This window comes from Scyliorhinus torazame, chromosome 3 (genome assembly GCF_047496885.1).
Source record: "Scyliorhinus torazame isolate Kashiwa2021f chromosome 3, sScyTor2.1, whole genome shotgun sequence".
NCBI classification, from domain to species: Eukaryota; Metazoa; Chordata; class Chondrichthyes; order Carcharhiniformes; family Scyliorhinidae; genus Scyliorhinus; species Scyliorhinus torazame.
In genome coordinates, this window is record NC_092709.1 from 381288846 (window position 1) to 381302561 (window position 13716).

A 13716-nucleotide genomic window follows, 5' to 3' on the forward strand; every position below is an offset into this window, starting at 1 on the left:
TGTCTTAGATCTATCTCCCCTCAATTTCAAGCTATGGCCCTTTGTGCTAGGCATCAACATCCGAGGAAAAAGGCTCTCACTGTCCACCCTATCCAATCCTCTGATCATCTTGTACATCTCAATGAAGTCACCTCTTAACCTTCTTCTCTCCAACGAAAACAGCCTCAAGTCCCTCAGCCTTTCCTCATAAGATCTTCCCTCCATACCAGGCAACATTCTGGTAAATCTTCTCTGCACACTTTCCAATGCGTCCACATCCTTCCTATAATGCGGCGACCAGAATTGTACGCAATACTCCAAATACTCCGCACCAGAGTTTTGTACAGCAACAACATGACCTCATGGCTCCGAAGCTCAATCCCTCTACCAATACAAGTTAGCACACCGTACGCCTTCTTAACAACCCTCTCAAATTGGTGGCAACTTTCAGGGATCTATGTACAAGGACACCGAGATCTCTCTGCTCTTCCACACTGCCAAGAATCTTACCATTAGCTCAGTACGCTGTCTTCCTGTTATTCCTTCCAAAATGGATCACCTCACACTTTTATGCATTAAACTCCATATACAACCTCTCAGCCCAGCGCTGCAGCTTATCTATGTCCCTCTGTAACTTGGAACATCCATCCGCACTGCCTACAACTCCAGCGACTTTAGTGTCATCTGCAAATTTACTCACCCATCCTTCTACACCCTCCTCCAGCAGTGTTACTCACAGAGGTCCAGTGCGGCACTGTTACTCACAGTACTGCCGGCCGGCACCGTTACTCACAGTACTCCAGGCCCTCACTGTTACTCACAGTACTCCGGCCGGCACTGTTACTCACAGTACTCCCGTCTGGCACCGTTACTCACAGTACTCCCGGCCGGCACTGTTACTCACCGTACTCCCGGGCGGCACTGTTGCTCACAGTACTCCCGGCCGGCACGATTACCGACAGTACTCCCAGCCGGCACTGTTACTCACAGTACTCATGGCTGCCACTGTTACTCACAGTACTCTCGGCCGACACTGTTACACACAGTACCCCCGGCGGGCACTATTACTCACATTACTCCGAGCCGGCGCTGTTTCTCACAGTACTCATGGCTGCCACAGTTACTCAAAGTACTCCCGGCCGGCACTGTTACTCACCGTACTCCCGGGCGGCACTGTTACTCACAGTACTCCAGGCCTGCACGATTACCGACAGTACTCCCAGCCGGCACTGTTACTCACAGTACTCCCGGCCGGCACTGTTACTCACAGTACTTGCGGCCGGCACCGTTACTCACAGTACTCCAGGCCCTCACTGTTACTCACAGTACTCGCGTCCGGCCCTGGTACTCACAGTACTCCCAACCGGCAATGTTACTCACAGTACTCCCGGCCGGTACTGTTAGTCACAATAATCCCGGCCGGCACTGTTACTCACAGTATTCTCGTCTGGCACTGTTACTCACAGTAATCCCAGCCGGCACTGTTACTCACAGAACTCCCGGCCGGCCTGTTACTCACAGTACTCCCGTCCGGCACTGTTACTCACAGTACTCCCGGCCGGCACTGTTACAGTACTCCTATCCGGCGCTGTTACTCACAGTCTTCCCGTCCGGCACTGTTATTCACAGTACTCCCGACTGGCACTGGTACTCACAGTACTCCCGGGCGGCACTGTTACTCACAGTGCTCACGGCCTGCACTGTTACTCACAGTACTCCCGGCCGGCACTGTTACTCCCAGTACCGCCGACTGGCACAGTTACTCACAGAACTCCCGGCCGGCACTGTTACTCACAGAACTCCCGTCCGGCACTGTTACTCACAGTCTTCCCGTCCGGCACTGTTAGTCACAGTACTCCCGGCCGGCATTGTTACTCACAGTACACCCGGGCGGCACTGTTACTCCCAGTACCGCCGGCTGGCACTGTTACTCACAGTACTCCCGGCCGCCACTGTTTCTCACTGTACTCCCGGCCGGCACTGTTACTCACAGTACTCCCATCCGGCATGGTTACACACAGTACTCCCGGCCGGCACTGTTACTCACAGTACTCCTATACGGCACTGTTGCTAACAGTACTCCCGTCCGGCACTGTTATTCACAGTGCTCCCGGCCGGCACTGTTACTCACAGTACTCAAGGACGGCACTGTTACTCACATTACTAAAAGGCAGGCACTGTTTCTCACTGTACTCCCGGGCGGCACTGTTACTCACAGAACTCCCATCGGGCACTGTTACTCACAATAATCCCGGCCGGCAATGTTACTCACAGTAATCAAGGACGGCCCTGTTACTCACATTACTCCCGGCCGCCACTGTTTCTCACTGTACTCCCGGCCGGCACTGTTACTCACAGTACTCCCAACCGGCATGGTTACACACAGTACTCCCGGCCGGCACTGTTACTCACAGTACTCCTATACGGCACTGTTGCTAACAGTACTCCCGTCCGGCACTGTTATTCACAGTACTCCCGGCCGGCACTGTTACTCAAAGTACTCAAGGACGGCACTGTTACTCACATTACTAAAAGGCAGGCACTGTTTCTCACTGTACTCCCTGGCGGCACTGTTAATCACAGAACTCCCATCCGGCACTGTTACTCACAATAATCCCGGCCGGCAATGTTACTCACAGTAATCAAGGACGGCCCTGTTACTCACATTATTCCCGGCCGGCACTGTTTCTCACTGTACTCCCGGGCGGCACTGTTACTCACAGTACTCCCATCCGGCACTGTTACTCACAATAATCCCGGCCGGCACTGTTACTCACAGTATTCCCGGTCGGCACTGTTACTCACAGTATTCCCGCCTGGCACTGTTACTCACAGTACTCCCGGCCGGCACTGTTACTCACAGCACTCGCGGCCGGCGCTGTTATTCACAGTACCCTCATCAGGCACTGTTACTCACAGTACTCCCATTCGGCACTGCGACTCACAGTACTCACGGCCGGCACTGTTACTCAAAGTACTCCCGACCAGCGCTGTTACTCACAGTATTCCCGTCCGACACTGTTACTCACGGTGCTCCCGTCCGCACTGTTCCTCACAGTACTCCCTTCTGGCACTGTTACTCACAATAATCCCTGCCAGCAATGTTACTTACAGAACTCGCGGCCGGCACCGTTATTTACAGTACTCCAGGCCCTCACTGTTCCTCCCAGTATTCCCGTCCGGCCCTTTTACTCACAGTACTCACATCGGGCACTGTTATTCACATTACTCCCGGCTGGCACCGTTACTCACAGTACTCTCGGCCGGCACTGTTACTCACAGTACTCCCATCCGGCACTGTTACTCACAGTACTCCCGTCCGGCACTGTTACTCACAGTACTCCCAGGCGGCACTGTTACTCAGAGTTCCCCCATCAGGCACTGTTCCTCACAGTACTCCCATCCCGCACTCTTTCTCACTGTACTCCCGTTCGACACTGTTGCTCAAAGTACTCCCGGCCAGCACTGTTACTCACGGTACTCCCGGCCGGCACTGTTACTCACAGTACTCACGGCCGGCACTATTACTCACAGTACTCTCGGCCGGCACTGTTACTCACAATTATCCCGGCCGGCACTGTTACTCACAGTATTCCCGTCTGGCACTGTTACTCACAATACTCCCGGCCGGCACTGTTACTCAGAGTAATCCCGGTCGGCACTGTTACTCACAGTATTGCCGTCTGGCACTGTTACTCACAGTACTCCCAGCCGGCACTGTTATGCATAGTACCCCCATCAGGCACGGTTGCTCACAGTACTACCATCCGGCACTGTTTCTCACTGTACTCCCGTCCAACACTGTTGCTCACAGTACTCCCGGCCAGCAATGTTACTCACAGTATTCCCGTCCAGCACTGTTACTCCCAGTACTCCCGTCCGGCACTGTTACTCACAGTACTCCCGCCGGCACTTTTACTCACAGTACTACAGGCCGGCACTGTTACTCACAGAACTCCCGGCCGGCACTGTTACTCACAGTACTCCCAACCGGCACTGTTACTCACAGTACCCACATCAGGCACCGTTACTCACAGTACTCCCATCCGGCACTGTTACTCACAGTATTCCCGTCCGGCACTGCTACTCACAGTACTCTCAGCGGCACTGTTACTCACAGTACTCCCATCCGGCACTGTTAATCACAGTAATCCCGGCCGGCACCGTTACTAACAGTACTCCCGGCAGCCACTGTTACTCACCGTACTCCCGGGCGGCACTGTTGCTCACAGTACTCCCGGCCGGCACGATTACCGACAGTACTCCCAGGCGGCACTGTTACTCACAGTACTCATGGCTGCCACTGTTACTCACAGTACTCACGGCCGACACTGTTACACACAGTACCCCCGGCGGGCACTATTACTCACATTACTCCGAGCCGGCGCTGTTTCTCACAGTACTCATGGCTGCCAGTTACTCAAAGTACTCCCGGCCGGCACTGTTACTCACCGTACTCCCGGGCGGCACTGTTACTCACAGTACTCCAGGCCGGCACGATTACCGACAGTACTCCCAGCCGGCACTGTTACTCACAGTACTCCCGGCCGGCACTGTTACTCACTGTACTTGCGGCCGGCACCGTTACTCACAGTACTCCAGGCCCTCACTGTTACTCACAGTACTCGCGTAAGGCCCTGGTACTCACAGTACTCCCAACCGGCAATGTTACTCACAGTACTCCCGGCCGGTACTGTTAGTCACAATAATCCCGGCCGGCACTGTTACTCACAGTATTCTCGTCTGGCACTGTTACTCACAGTAATCCCAGCCAGCACTGTTACTCACAGAACTCCCGGCCGGCCTGTTACTCACAGTGCTCACGGCCGGCACTGTTACTCACAGTACTCCCGGCCGGCACTGTTACTCCCAGTACCGCCGACTGGCACTGTTACTCACAGAACTCCCGGCCGGCACTGTTACTCACAAAACTCCCGTCCGGCACTGTTACTCACAGTACTCCCGTCCGGCACTGTTACTCACAGTCTTCCCGTCCGGCAGTGTTATTCACAGTACTCCCGGTCGGCATTGTTACTCACAGAACACCCGGGCGGCACTGTTACTCACAGTACTCCTATACGGCACTGTTGCTAACAGTACTCCAGTCCGGCACTGTTATTCACAGTACTCCCGGCCGGCACTGTTACTCACAGTACTCAAGGACGGCACTGTTACTCACATTACTAAAAGGCAGGCACTGTTTCTCACTGTACTCCCGGGCGGCACTGTTACTCACAGAACTCCCATCCGACACTGTTACTCACAATAATCCCGGCCGGCAATGTTACTCACAGTAATTAAGGACGGCCCTGTTACTCACATTACTCCCGGCCGACACTGTTTCTCACTGTACTCCCGGGCAGCACTGTTACTCACAGTACTCCCATCCGGCACTGTTACTCACAATAATCCCGGCCGGCACTGTTACTCACAGTATTCCCGGTCGGCAATGTTACTCACAGTATTCCCGTCTGGCACTGGTACTCACAGCACTCCCGGCCGGCACTGTTACTCACAGCACTCGCGGCCGGCGCTGTTATTCACAGTACCCTCATCAGGCACTGTTACTCACAGTACTCCCATTCGGCACTGCGACTCACAGTACTCACGGCCGGCACTGTTACTCAAAGTACTCCCGACCAGCGCTGTTACTCACAGTATTCCCGTCCGACACTGTTACTCACGGTGCTCCCGTCCGCACTGTTCCTCACAGTACTCCCTTCTGGCACTGTTACTCACAATAATCCCTGCCAGCCATGTTACTCACAGAACTCGCGGCCGGCACCGTTATTCACAGTACTCCAGGCCCTCACTGTTCCTCCCAGTAGTCCCGTCCGGCCCTTTTACTCACAGTACTCACATCCGGCACTGTTATTCACAGTACTCCCGGCTGGCACTGTTACTCACAGTACTCTCGGCCGGCACTGTTACTCACAGTACTCCCATCCGGCACTGTTCCTCACAGTACTCCCGTCCGGCACTGTTACTCACAGTACTCCCAGGCGGCACTGTTATTCAGAGTTCCCCCATCAGGCACTGTTCCTCACAGTACTCCCATCCGGCACTCTTTCTCACCGCACTCCCGTCCGACACTGTTGCTCAAAGTATTCCCGGCCAGCACTGTTACTCACGGTACTCCCGGCCGGCACTGTTACTTACAGTACTCACGGCCGGGACTATTACTCACAGTACTCTCGGCCGGCACTGTTACTCACAATAATCCCGGCCGGCACTGTTACTCACAGTATTCCCGTCTGGCACTGTTACTCACAGTACCCCCGGCCGGCACTGTTACTCAGAATACTCCCGGCCGGCACTGTTACTCCTAGTAATCCCGGTCGGCACTGTTACTCACAGTATTGCCGTCTGGCACTGTTACTCACAGTACTCCCAGCCGGCACTGTTACTCACAGTACCCCCATCAGGCACGGTTGCTCACAGTACTACCATCCGGCACTGTTTCTCACTGTACTCCCGTCCAACACTGTTGCTCACAGTACTCCCGGCCAGCAATGTTACTCGCGGTACTCCCGGCCGGCACTGTTACTCACAGTACTCACGGCAGGTACTGTTACTCACAGTACTCACATCGGGCACTGTTACTCACAGTAGTCCCTGCTGGTACTGTTACTCACAGTACTCCCGTCCAGCACTGTTACTCCCAGTACTCTCGTCCGGCACTGTTACTCACAGTACTCCCGCCGGCACTTTTACTCACAGTACTACAGGCCGGCACTGTTACTCACAGAACTCCCGGCCGGCACTGTTACTCACAGTATTCCCAACCGGCACTGTTACTCACAGTACCCACATCAGGCACTATTACTCACAGTACTCCCATCCTGCACTGTTACTCACAGTACTCCCGTCCGGCACTGCTACTCACAGTACTCCCGCCCGGCACTGCTACTCACAGTACTCCCGCCCGGCACTGTTACTCACGGTACTCCCGGCCGGCACTGTTACTCACAGTACTCCCGTCTGGCACTGTCACTCACAGTATTCCCGGACGGCACTGTTACTCACAATACTACCAGCCGGCACTGTTGCTCACAGTACTCCCGTCTGGCACTGTTACTCACAATAATCCCAGCCGGCACTGTTACTCCCAGTACTACCGTCTGGCAGTGTAACTCACAATAATCCAGGCCGGCACTGTTCCTCACAGTACACCCGGCCGGCACTGTTATTCACAGTACTCCCTGACGGCACTGTTACTCACAGTACTCCCGGCCGGCACTGTTACTCATTGTTCTCCTGACCGGCACTGTTACTCACAGTACTCCCGACCGGCATGTTACTCACAGTACTCTCGGCCGGCACTGTTACTCACAGTACTCCCGGCCGGCACTGTTACTCACAGTACTCCCGACCGGCACTGTTACTCACAGTACTCCGGGCCGGCACTGTTACTCACAGGCTCACAGCCGGCACTGCTACTCACAGTACTCCCGTCTGGCACGGTTACATAGAACATAGAACATAGCAGCTTAGTACAGACCCTTTGGCCCTCGAAGTTGCGCCCGGCCTGTGAAACCACTCTAAAGCCCATCTAGACTTTTCCCTTTACGTCCATATGTCTATCGAATGACCATTTGAATGCCCTGAGTGTTGGCGAGTGCACTACTGTTGCAGGCAGGGCATTCCATGCCCTTACTACTCTCTGAGTGAAGTACCTACCTCTGACATCTGTCTTAGATCTATCTCCCCTCAATTTCAAGTATTGGCCCTTTGTGCTAGGCATCAACATCCGAGGAAAAAGGCTCTCACTGTCCACCCTATCCAATCCTCTGATCATCTTGTACATCTCAATGAAGTCACCTCTTAACCTTCTTCTCTCCAACGAAAACAGCCTCAAGTCCCTCAGCCTTTCCTCATAAGATCTTCCCTCCATACCAGGCAACATTCTGGTAAATCTTCTCTGCACACTTTCCAATGCGTCCACATCCTTCCTATGATGCGGCGACCAGAATTGTACGCAATACTCCAAATACTCCGCACCAGAGTTTTGTACAGCAACAACATGACCTCATGGCTCCGAAGCTCAATCCCTCTACCAATACAACTTAGCACACCGTACGCCTTCTTAACAACCCTCTCAACTTGGTGGCAACTTTCAGGGATCTATGTACAAGGACACCGAGATCTCTCTGCTCTTCCACACTGCCAAGAATCTTACCATTAGCTCAGTACGCTGTCTTCCTGTTATTCCTTCCAAAATGGATCACCTCACACTTTTATGCATTAAACTCCATTTGCAACCCCTCAGCCCAGCGCTGCAGCTTATCTATGTCCCTCTGTAACTTGGGACATCCATCCGCACTGCCTACAACTCCAGCGACTTTAGTGTCATCTGCAAATGTACTCACCCATCCTTCTACACCCTCCTCCAGCAGTGTTACTCACAGAGGTCCAGTGCGGCACTGTTACTCATAGTACTGCCGGCCGGCACCGTTACTCACAGTACTCCAGGCCCTCACTGTTACTCACAGTACTCCGGCCGGCACTGTTACTCACAGTACTCCCGTCTGGCACTGTTAATCACAGTAATCCCGGCCGGCACCGTTACTCACAGTACTCCCGGCCGGCACTGTTACTCACAGTACTCCCGGCCGGCACGATTACCGACAGTACTCCCAGCCGGCACTGTTACTCACAGTACTCATGGCTGCCACTGTTACTCACAGTACTCTCGGCCGACACTGTTACACACAGTACCCCCGGCGGGCACTATTACTCACATTACTCCACGCCGGCGCTGTTTCTCACAGTACTCATGGCTGCCACATTTACTCAAAGTACTCCCGGCCGACACTGTTACTCACCGTACTCCCGGGCGGCACTGTTACTCCCAGTAGCGCCGGCTGGCACTGTTACTCCCAGAACTCCCGGCCGGCACTGTTACTCACAGTCTTCCCGTCCGGCACTGTTATTCACAGTACTCCCGGCCGGCATTGTTACTCACAGTACTCCCGGGCGGCACTGTTACTCACAGTGCTCTAGGCCGGCACTGTTACTCACAGTACTCCCGGCCGGCACTGTTACTCCCAGTACCGCCGGCTGGCACTGTTACTCACAGTACTCCCGGCCGCCACTGTTTCTCACTGTACTCCCGGACGGCACTGTTACTCACAGTACTCCCATCCGGCACTGTTACTCACAGTACTCAAGGACGGCACTGTTACTCACATTACTAAAAGGCAGGCACTGTTTCTCACTGTACTCCCGGGCGGCACTGTTACTCACAGAACTCCCATCCGGCACTGTTACTCACAGTACTCCTATCCGGCACTGTTACACACAGTACTCCCGTCCGGCACTGTTAATAACAGTACTCCCAGCCGGCACTGTTACTCACAGTACTCAAGGACGGCACTGTTACTCACATTACTAAAAGGCAGGCACTGTTTCTCACTGTACTCCCGGGCGGCACTGTTACTCACAGAACTCCCATCCGGCACTGTTACTCACAATAATCCCGGCCGGCAATGTTACTCACAGTCCTCAAGGACGGCCCTGTTACTCACAATACTCCCGGCCAGCACTGTTTCTCACTGTACTCCCGGGCGGCACTTTTACTCACAGTACTCCCATCCGGCACTGTTACTCACAATAATCCCGGCCGGCACTGTTACTCACAGTAGTCCTGTCCGCCACTGTTACTCACAGTATTCCCGACCGGCACTGTTATTCACAGTACTACCGGTCTGCACTGTCACTCACAGTACTTCCGGCCGGCACTGTTACTCACAGTACTCCCGTCTGGCACTGTTAATCACAGTAATCCCGGCCGGCACCGTTACTCACAGTACTCCCGGCCGGCACTGTTACTCACAGTACTCCCGGCCGGCACGATTACCGACAGTACTCCCAGCCGGCACTGTTACTCACAGTACTCATGGCTGCCACTGTTATTCACAGTACTCTCGGCCGACACTGTTACACACAGTACCCCCGGCGGGCACTATTACTCACATTACTCCGAGCCGGCGCTGTTTCTCACAGTACTCATGGCTGCCACATTTACTCAAAGTACTCCCGGCCGACACTGTTACTCACCGTACTCCCGGGCGGCACTGTTACTCCCAGTAGCGCCGGCTGGCACTGTTACTCCCAGAACTCCCGGCCGGCACTGTTACTCACAGTCTTCCCGTCCGGCACTGTTATTCACAGTACTCCCGGCCGGCATTGTTACTCACAGTACTCCCGGGCGGCACCATTACTCACAGTGCTCACGGCCGGCACTGTTACTCACAGTACTCCCGGCCGGCACTGTTACTCCCAGTACCGCCGGCTGGCACTGTTACTCACAGTACTCCCGGCCGCCACTGTTTCTCACTGTACTCCCGGACGGCACTGTTACTCACAGTACTCCCATCCGGCACTGTTACTCACAGTACTCAAGCACGGCACTGTTACTCACATTAGTAAAAGGCAGGCACTGTTTCTCACTGTACTCCCGGGCGGCACTGTTACTCACAGAACTCCCATCCGGCACTGTTACTCACAGTACTCCTATCCGGCACTGTTACTCACAGTACTCCCGTCCGGCACTGTTAATCACAGTACTCCCAGCCGGCACTGTTACTCACAGTACTCAAGGACGGCACTGTTACTCACATTACAAAAAGGCAGGCACTGTTTCTCACTGTACTCCCGGGCGGCACTGTTACTCACAGAGCTCCCATCCGGCACTGTTACTCACAATAATCCCGGCCGGCAATGTTACTCACAGTCCTCAAGGACGGCCCTGTTACTCACAATACTCCCGGCCAGCACTGTTTCTCACTGTACTCCCGGGCGGCACTTTTACTCACAGTACTCCCATCCGGCACTGTTACTCACAATAATCCCGGCCGGCACTGTTACTCACAGTAGTCCTGTCCGGCACTGTTACTCACAGTATTCCCGACCGGCACTGTTATTCACAGTACTACCGGTCTGCACTGTCACTCACAGTACTTCCGTCTGGCACTGTTACTCACAGTACTCCCTTCTGGCACTGTTACACACAATAATCCCGGCCGGCACTGTTACTCCCAGTACTACCGTCTGGCAGCGTAACTCACAATAATCCAGGCCGGCACTGTTAATCGCAGTACTCGCGGCCGGCAATGTTACTCACAGTACTCCCTGACGGCACAGTTACTCACAGTACTCCCGTCCTGCACTGTTACTCCCAGAACTCCCGTCTGGCACTGTTACTCACAGTATTCCCGGCCGGCACTGTTACTCGCAGTACTACCGGTCGGCACTGTTACTCACAGTACTCCCGTCTCGCACTGTTACTCAGAGTACTACCGTCTGGCAGTGGAACTCACAATAATCCAGGCCGGCACTGTTACTCACAGTACTCCCGGTCGGCACTGTTACTCACAGTACTATCGTCTGGCACCGTAACTCACAACAATCCAGGCCGGCACTGTTACTAACAGTACTCCCGGACGGCACTGTTACCCACAGTACTCCTGACCGTCACTGTTACTCACAGTACTCCCGGACGGCACTGTTACTCACAATACTCCCGGCCGGCACTGTTACTCACAGTACCCTCATCAGGCACTGTTACTCACAGTACTCCCATCCGGCACTGGTACTCACAGTACTCCCGACCGCCACTGTTATTCACAGTACCCTCATCAGGCACTGTTACTCACAGTACTCCAGGCTGGCACTGTTATTGACAGTACCCTCATCAGGCACTGTTACTCACAGTACCGCCATCCGGCACTGTTACTCAGAGTACTCTCGGCCGGCACTGTTACTCACAGTACTCCCGTCCTGCACTGTTACTTACAGTATTCCCGGCCGGCACTTTTATTAACAATACTCCCTTCTGGCACTGTTACTCACAATAATCCCGGCCGGCACTGTTATTCACAGTACTCACGTCTGGCACTGTTACTCACAGTATTCGCGGCCGGCACTGTTACACACAGTACTACCGGCCGGCAGTGTTACTCACAGTACTCCCGTCCTGCACTGTTACTTACAGTATTCCCGGCCGGCACTGTTACTGACAGTACTACCGTCTGGCAGTGTAACTCACAATAATCCAGGCCGGCACTGTTACTCACAGTACTCCCGGTCGGCACTGTTACTCACAGTACTACCATCTGGCACCGTAACTCACAATAATCCAGCTCGGCACTGTTACTCACACTACTCCCGGCCGGCACTGTTACTCACAGTACTACCGTCTGGCAGTGTAACTCACAATAATCCAGGCCGGCACTGTTACTCACAGTCCTCCCGGACGGCACTGTTACTCACAGTACTCCTGACCGGCACTGTTACTCACTGTAGTCCTGACCGGCATTGTTACTCACAGTACTCACGGCCGGCACTATTACTCACAATACTCCCGGCCGGCACTGTTTCTCACAGTATTCCTGACGGGCAATGTTACTCACAGTACTACTGACCGGCAGTATTACTCACAGTACTCCCGGCCGGCACTGTTACTCACAATACTCCCGGCAGGCACTGTTACTCACGGTACTCCTGACCGGCACTGTTAGTCACAGTACTCCCGGCTGGAACTTTTATTCACAGTACTCCTGACCGACACTGTTACTCACAGTACTCACAACCGGCACTGTTACTCATAGTACTCCCGACCGGCACTGTTGCTCACAGTACTCCCGGCTTCAATGTTACTCATGGTATTTCCCGTCCGGCACGGTAACATAGAACATAGCTCATATAACATCGAACATTGCAGCGCAGTACAGGCCCTTCTGCCCTCGATGTTGCGCCGACCTGTGAAACCACTCTAAAACCCATCTACACTATTCCCTTATCGTCCATATGTCTATCGAATGACCATTTGAATGTCCTTAGTGTTGGAGAGTGCACTACTGTTGCAGGCAGGGCATTCCACTCCCCTACTACTCTCTGAGTAAAGAACCTACCTCTGACATCTGTCTTATGTCTATCTTCCCTCAATTTCAAGCTATGTCCCTTTGTGCTACACATCACCATCCGAGAAAAAAGGCTCTCACTGTCCACCCTATCCAATCCTCTGATCATCTTGTACATCTCAATGAAGTCACCTTTTAACCTTCTTCTCTCTAACGAAAACAGCCTCAAGTCTCTCAGCCTTTCCTCATAAGATCTTCCCTCCATACCAGGCAACATTCTGGTAGATCTCCTCTGCACACTTTCCAATGCGTCCACATCCTTCCCATAATGCGGCGACCAGAATTGCACGCAATACTCCAAATGCGGCCACACCAGAGTTTTGTACAGCTGCAACATGACCTCATGGCTCCGAAGCTCAATCCCTCTACCAATACAAGTTAGCACACCGTACGCCTTCTTAACAACCCTCTCAACTTGGGTGGCAACATTCAGGGATCTATGTACATGGACACCGAGATCTCTCTGCTCACCCACACTGCCAAGAATCTTACCATTAGCCCAGTACTCTGTCTTCCTGTTATTCCTTCCAGAATGAATCACCTCACACTTTTATGCATTAAACTCCATTTGCCACCTCTCAGCCCAGCGCTGCAGCTTATCTATGTCCCTCTGTAACTTGGAACATCCTTCCGCACTGTCCACAACTCCAGCGACTTTAGTGTCAGCTGCAAATTTACTCACCCATCCTTCTACACCCTCCTCCAGCAGTGTCACTCACAGAGGTCCGGTGCGGCACTGTTACTCACAGTACCCCCGGCCGGCACTGTTACAGTACTCCCGTGCGGCACTGTTACTCACAGTACTCCCGGCCGG